Below are 7,531 nucleotides of genomic sequence, written 5' to 3' on the forward strand. Positions count from 1 at the left end.
ACCATGCTTGCAATACATAATCAAAACGCTGACCTCACAATTAAAGGGAGTAATTTACATCTCCCAGGTTGTTGTGGTGAATTGCTGTGGTGAGGGAGCATAATTAGAGATTTTCTTTTTTAAATTGAGCATGTTCAAAGTCCCCTGTAGTTTCTAAAATTTCAGAATGACAAGAGGTTTACCACCATAGTATCAGGTGATGACATAGTCGGCTCTTCAACACTGTAAACATGGGTGTGTATTATGTCACGGTATTAAAGGAAGATCAGGTTTAATTATTCTAGTTGGGTTTCGTAAGTAGGGGAGGAATGCATCTCTCTAATACGTCAGTAACCAAATGTTACCTTAAATCACTCAAAATGTAAAGCAGATATGGTACAGAGCTAATGGCTCAAATCTAGGTTGATAAACCCTACTCACACTTCTGTACGATTCAATAATAGCCTTTCCACACTGCTCATAAAATATGTGATCATCATGTTCTGAAAATGTATTTGTGAATCACATGAAGGCAGTCACGTGGTTTCAACATGTGTTGATCACACATTATTTAGGGATAAGGTAAAAATTGTAGCAATTAGGGAGACTAATTCACAGAACCATAAATCTGAAGGTGGCAAAAAACAAAATACTAAAGTTGTGTGAAACAAGTTCATTTGGAACTGCTGTGCCATTTAAGACAGCGGTATACATGTACTGATTAAAATGGTCTTGTTGATCTGCTCCCCTGTGTTTTACACAGATCCAGTTTTACAGGTTATTGAGTCACTGTCAGCTAGCTTTGACTAAGAAGAACTTAAAATAGCATTTCATAGAAGAGTTGCTGCAATAAACAAGTCTAACAAGTTGGTATGATGAAAGATTACAGTTGCTAACAAAGCTATGTTAACAAAGATTCTGCAATTTTGCATTTTACCATAATTATTGTCAATGGTTACAACTATGCATTTGCTATGTCTACCATAATTAACTATCACTTTATTACTATACTACTCTGTGTTTACCATACATTGACAACGCTTTCACATTGATAAGCTCTACTATTGTATACTGAAGAGGCTTTTGTGACTTAAAAAATGCCATTACCAGAACTGGTAACCAGCTAGTACATTATTATTATTATTATTATTATTATTTATTTCTTAGCAGACGCCCTTATCCAGGGCGACTTACAATCGCAAGCAAATACAAATACATTCAAGTGTTACAATATAAGTCATACAATAAGAACAAGAAATACAATAATTCAAGTGTGACAAACCACAATTCAATAATACAGCAGATAATAGTGAAAGTTACATCAGGATATGATTAAATAGTGATAGTTACATCAGGATATGATTAAGTACAAAATACTACAGATTAAACACTTGGCAGATTACAATATTCTGAGGTACAGGATTAAATGCAGTAAAATAGGGGGCGGATAAGAGCAAAATAAAGCATATTTAAATGAAGGGTGATAGTGTCCCAGGATACAGCAGAGGAGTTCTACAGGTGCTGTTTGAAGAGGTGAGTCTTAAGGAGGCGCCGGAATGTGGTCAGGGACTGGGCAGTACATGGGAATTGGAGCAAACATTTCTGACTTACTGGGCACCCAGCAGGTATATACAATCAGACAGCAAACAGATTCATTTAGGAGTGTTGCCAACAACAGCTGATTTTAATAGAGTCATTTCTTGGACCAGTTTAACCAGCTCCTCAACCCAAACCAAGTCTCCTGAACCAGTGTGATTTGCTGAACACCATCAACCCACCAGCTCTAACCAGCATACACCAGTGTGCTATTGCATTGCCAGTTCAGGTAATATGGCCTTCGAATGGTTCCACTCGCAAAGATTACAGGTTAAAAATAATTTAAAGACTGCTGTGTGTCCTCTTTTAAAAACTCAATAACTCCTTTAAAAATGAACTTACACCAGTTTCCTGGTTGATAAGAGTTCAAGTTTGGGTGGAAATTCACTGTATGTTATACAGTTTGCATGAATACAATCCTTTATTTACTAATGAGCAATGTGCATAAATAGAATTGTGTAGGTCTTTTTGTCGACTGGATTACTTAAGATTCCCTTTACAAATGAAGCTATTTTAAAGTGTACTGCAGTTTTAGTAACATATGAGATAGCAAAGGTGTAATAATGGGATTGTGGAAAATAAACAACAGAAAAGAATTATAAAAAGCTACTTTGCTGGAAATTAACTTTGAAGCTGCATATGTATATAAGTTACATTTTGAAGGTAACTCAAATTTTGATATAGAGAGAAAGTCTAAAGCAAGACTGTGGCAAAGTGGTAAGTGGTACGTGCAGTGCAGGGTTGATGCAGTGCAGTAATGAAACACAGAAAGTTATAATCTAGTTTGAAACAGTTTTTAATTGTATCCAGGTCTGGTGACCAAATAATAATATCCGGCAATACACAGCAATGTGTAGTGCACGGAGTAAATAACAACAGGGTTACAGTCCCAAATAATAAACACAAATATCCGTCCCACAATATACTAACATGGTCACCAGTCCTGGCAACCGTGCAGTAGTGCTCGTGGTGGGTGATAACAACTATACAGTGACTGTGGTGTAGTGTTGTTCCGGGTAGTGCTGGCCCAAGGCGACAGCTCCGGAGACGTGTTAGCTGTCTAGTGATTTACAAAAACAAAAGACAATTACTAACAGCAACAAACAAATAAATAAACACTCACAAATCCTTCTAGTTTTTAAGGGTTTCTCCCAGTCCTTCCTGTTCCTTGTATCTCGAACCAAGCGAACGAAAAGATTTGCGATTCTCTGTTCCCTTTATGCTATCACACATGACCCCTTGGTAAACGAGTGCAGCTGTCTCTTCTATCTGCAGCTGCTACGTCGTTTCCCTTCCGGGTCAATATGTTCCTGCAACACAGTCTTGCCTTCTTCCAGACTGACCGACTTCCCGGCCCAGGGAAATAACTGTCAGGCCAGCCTGTCCAAAGACTTCTCCTTTCGCTGCATAGCGCCCTCACAGGTCGGGAGAGAGATTTACAACCAAAACTCATTGTATTTCTGTCACAAAGACAAATGAGAAGAAAACGGATTCAAAACCAGGATTCAGTCTATCTTCAATAGCAATACAGTGGCAACCATTGAAATCCAAAGATTCTGTACAATGGTAGACCAGTACCACTGGGGTCACATTTTCATATTTACGTACCAATAAACACTGGTAATCTATTGCAGTTCAATGGTACCACTATTGCACCACTGTGCTAATGCTCAGTATTAAGACTATGCAATACTTCCTCCAGATCCATTGTGCTGCCATTGCCGGTAATGCTGCGGTCTGCTAATGGTTCTGCTATGGCTTGTTCTGGGTAAGAATGGTTTCCTAATGGTATCCGAAACCAAAATGGTATTTTGTAAAGTGCCAGCCAGATGTTTGATATGGTGGTTCTAAATGACAATGTTTGATTGTTGTGAATGAAAGTGATGGCAATCTTAAGAGGTCAAAACGAAACTAGCAGCTAGCTCTGACAGCTAGCTCTGATATTAAACTGGTTGAATTTAAAAATAGATTTTAATTGAAAAGTGGATGTCAGTTTCCACCCGTTGACAAATATTGTAAAAAAATGCTTTTAAATTGTATTCAATGTCCTACCATTCACAGTCAAACAATTGAGCAGATGGGTACATCAGACAATGATGCAGGTAGAAACTAATAGTCAATATAACAAGAGAATGCAACATGTTTATGTGTTGAAATGCTGTTAAAAGCACTTTACCCCAGGCACACTTTGCATGTGTCTAATAAGTCTAAATACTCGATAAGCACAAAATTAGGAAAACAACCCGCTGTGTTTTGGCTACATTCACAAACAACACTTTGATGTTGTTTGAGTGTGCTTTCTGAATGTAAAAAAACAGATGTGGAACACTCAAGTGACTGAAAGCTGTCCTGTTGCTCCACCAATGGTGGTAGAGTATTGGTTTCCTATGTTTAAAGCTAATCCATGGTTTTGTAACATCAAATTGTAGATCTTTGTCATGATTACTGAGTACAATCACAAAATGCACTGCTGGAATTGGAAATGTAAGTGTTTAACATACCTTTCTTTAGGTCAGTAGCATTCATGTTACATTCATTTTTTAAATACTCAATAATAAACAATACAACAATTATACATCCAAGCAATATCAATAAAAACACACATATACATACAACACACACACATATAAAAACAAATTCACCTCAAACGCAGATTACACTGAACAGCAGTAAACATTTGTGAATAGTATCAGTGGTATTTAAATTCCTCTTTGGTTGTGACAATGGCATTGCATTTACAAATAGTATGGCACATGGACAAAACAAACTGATTATGATCTCATGGTTTAGACTTGAGGTCTCAATTTAAAAATATTGGAGGACATTTACTGTAAATCAGTGTTACTCAAAAGTCCAACAGAAAAGCCATAATTGTCCATAAATGTTCATTCTATGTGAAATACATAGTTTCAGTGGTTTCAGAGAAGAGGTATCCATGTGCTGTGTAAACTCCAAAAAGGGACATCTTGTAATGTGCAGCCTTATGCCTCCTTTGGTTATATTGCACACAATAAAGTGCTAATTAAGTGCAAAAGTATCTATCTTCATTATTTGTAGTCAGTTCTTTCAATGGTGCATATCTTCATGACCTTTCAAGCTTGTGTTCCTAAAGAAAAAATAACATTTTCAAAATAAATACCAAATACAAAGTGACATTTTACATTGATGCAGGCGGGAGCTATTTCTCAACCTTGCTGTAAAAAGGTATCAATGCACAGAGGACATTAAGAGGAAAGGCTATGGCTCCAATTACACGATTTAAAAGACGTACTTGTAAATTGTTCACATGCTCTTATTAACCATTTTTTTAAAAGTGTGAAGATAAATACCTGTGTATGTATGGGGTGCCATGTGTTAAAAAATCTCTTAACAAGATTTAATATTTAGCTAAATATTTCACTAAATCTTAAATCTCTTAACAAGATTTAACATTTAGCTAAATATTTAACTGGCTAGCTAAATCTGGAGTTTATATACAAATGAGCCCCACCCGCTTTGTGCACAAAACTTGTTTGACTTTTCCCGGACAACATAAAATTGACTCATCTGACAAGACTTGCGTTGTAATCTGTGTTATATTTGTACTATTTCCGTTTCCATTATTACGCAATTGTTTTTAACATTATCAATATATATATATATATATATATATATATATATATATATATATATATATATATATATATATATAGTACATTGGACGAAAATTCGTAGTTAATGGGTAAACTTTCAATTTTAAAACGTTTTTTACAAGTGACAATCAGTTCTACTATATAACGCTTTTAAAACAAACCTTTTAATAAGGAGACATGTATTCAAATCTCTCGGGATAGCTTCTGTTCTCCAGGTGGGATATTTCCAGGTAATCCTTTACTCTAGAAACGTTCACAGTTCAACTAGTATTGCTTGTAATTCAATAAGTCAAAAAAAAAAAAGTTTCACGCTAAGCACAGCTCTTCATAAGATACTTCAAGGTTGACACTGTACCAGAATATCCAAAAGATGAGGCTCAGGGATAAGATGATCGCTCCGGTATAAATAAAAAAATCCCAATATATGAAATGGGAAAAAATCCCAAGTAAAAGGAGAGCAACCCCAACAACATCACACACTAATGCAATCACAATGATAGGCACGCATCGCCCCACATTTTTTGAGGATCCCATCACGAGATATGCTTTACTGCAACGCACATGCGAGACCTTTGAGAAAGTGCTCAGGTGTACCAAAACAGGTGCTCCTTTATACACACGGGGAGTTTCTCTGTAAATTACACACGCCTCCCAACTGACTGAATGCTGTAAACTGTGGTTAACACATAAGACTACTGTCATATCACTTTTATGTAATTTGATATTCAAAGCAGAATATTTAGAAATGTTTATTTCTTTTTTTAAACGATTGCATTTTAACGTGTAGAATATGTAATTTCCTATTACAATGACCTCTGGATTCGTAATTTTACTATAGCAAAATATAATATATCCTCCTTTCTTTCTTTCTTTCTTTCTTTCTTTCTTTCTTTCTTTCTTTATTTTACTGAGCATGAATATACGAATACAAAAACAAAATATTGATATTAAATTTAATTAATTATCAAATTATAAAACGTTATTTGTGAAATCAACTGATACCAGATCATTAGGTAGTATAGTTAAAGATTCTTTAATGTATTAAATCAGTTAGGCGATACTGATTTCTTTGGGAGTAGGTGATATCAATTAATATATTTCTAAGGTATTAGTACACTTTTTAATGTATCATTTAGGAAAGTGTCATTTATATAAAATGTAGTGCAGTTTGCTGCTTTATAACTCTTCCTTAAATGCGCTTTACTTGCTCTTATCTGCTCCATATTTTACTGCATTTAATCCTGTACTTTAGAGTACTGTAATCTGTCACAATTGTTATTTAATCTGTACTATATCACTGACACTGTTATCTGCTCCGTTATTGAATCGCATTTTGTCATATACTTGTACTTGCTAGAACCGAAGTCATTGTATTTTATCTTGCTCTTAATTGTATTAATACTTGAACTGTGATTCTTGAAATGTATTTTTGTTTACTACTGTAAGTAGCCCTGGATAAGGGCGTCTGCTAAGAAATAAATAAATAAATAAATAAATAAATTAATAAATTAATAATAATAATAATAATAATAATAATAATAATAATAATAATAATAATAGTAATAATAATAATAATAATAATAATAATAATAATAATGAAAGTTCCTTACTCATTCAGGTGTTGGTGAAAGAAAATATTTCTGACTCATGACTCATGTTGTAATGCTGTACTTATTTTCTGTCTACTCACCATCCTTTGTTTTGTTCCATGAAAAGATTTAAATGCACGGTTTACACACAAAGAGAGAATGTTTCATTATTACAAACTGTTCATTAAGGGTGTGGATTGCTGAAGGAAGGATGACTACAATTCTAAAAACAAAATCACTTGAATTAAACAATATATGCATTAATCCCTTAAAATATACAGTATAGAAGATCCTGCTATTGATGTGATACAGCCGTTTGAAATGCCATTGTATCAGATGAGCTGGAAATGACATCAATAAAATTAGGTATACTTTTTAATCATTCTTATTTAACTATACAAGTGGCCAGCAAGTCCAGTTCTGACCACTTGTGGAGTAGATATCAGTCTGTACAACACTGTATTTTATATATATATATATATATATATATATATATATATATATATATATATATATATGCCTATAGAAAGTCTACACCCCCTTGAACTTTTTTTCACATTTTTTTGTGTCAGTGCCTCAGAGTTTCATGCATTTAAATAAGGATTTTTTCCACTTATCTACACACCATACACCATACTCCACACTGTTAAGGGGAAAAAAGTTTTTATTAAGAAAAAGATTATATATTAAAAATACAAAATTGAAAGATCATAACTGGATAAGTCTCCACCCCCC

The 7,531-nt window shown here is 34.4% G+C and overlaps 1 long non-coding RNA gene across 1 annotated transcript; it reads right to left on the minus strand.

Annotated features, from left to right (window-relative positions):
- Nucleotides 1–2,353: 2,353 nt before the first annotated feature.
- LOC131698743 (uncharacterized) lies at nucleotides 2,354–5,776 on the minus strand. Its single transcript, XR_009307754.1, has 2 exons — nucleotides 5,369–5,776; nucleotides 2,354–4,681 (listed from the first exon to the last, which is right to left on the minus strand). It is a non-coding gene; the product is annotated as an uncharacterized LOC131698743 (long non-coding RNA).
- Nucleotides 5,777–7,531: the final 1,755 nt, after the last annotated feature.

This window comes from Acipenser ruthenus, chromosome 19 (genome assembly GCF_902713425.1).
Source record: "Acipenser ruthenus chromosome 19, fAciRut3.2 maternal haplotype, whole genome shotgun sequence".
Lineage (NCBI taxonomy): Eukaryota > Metazoa > Chordata > Actinopteri > Acipenseriformes > Acipenseridae > Acipenser > Acipenser ruthenus.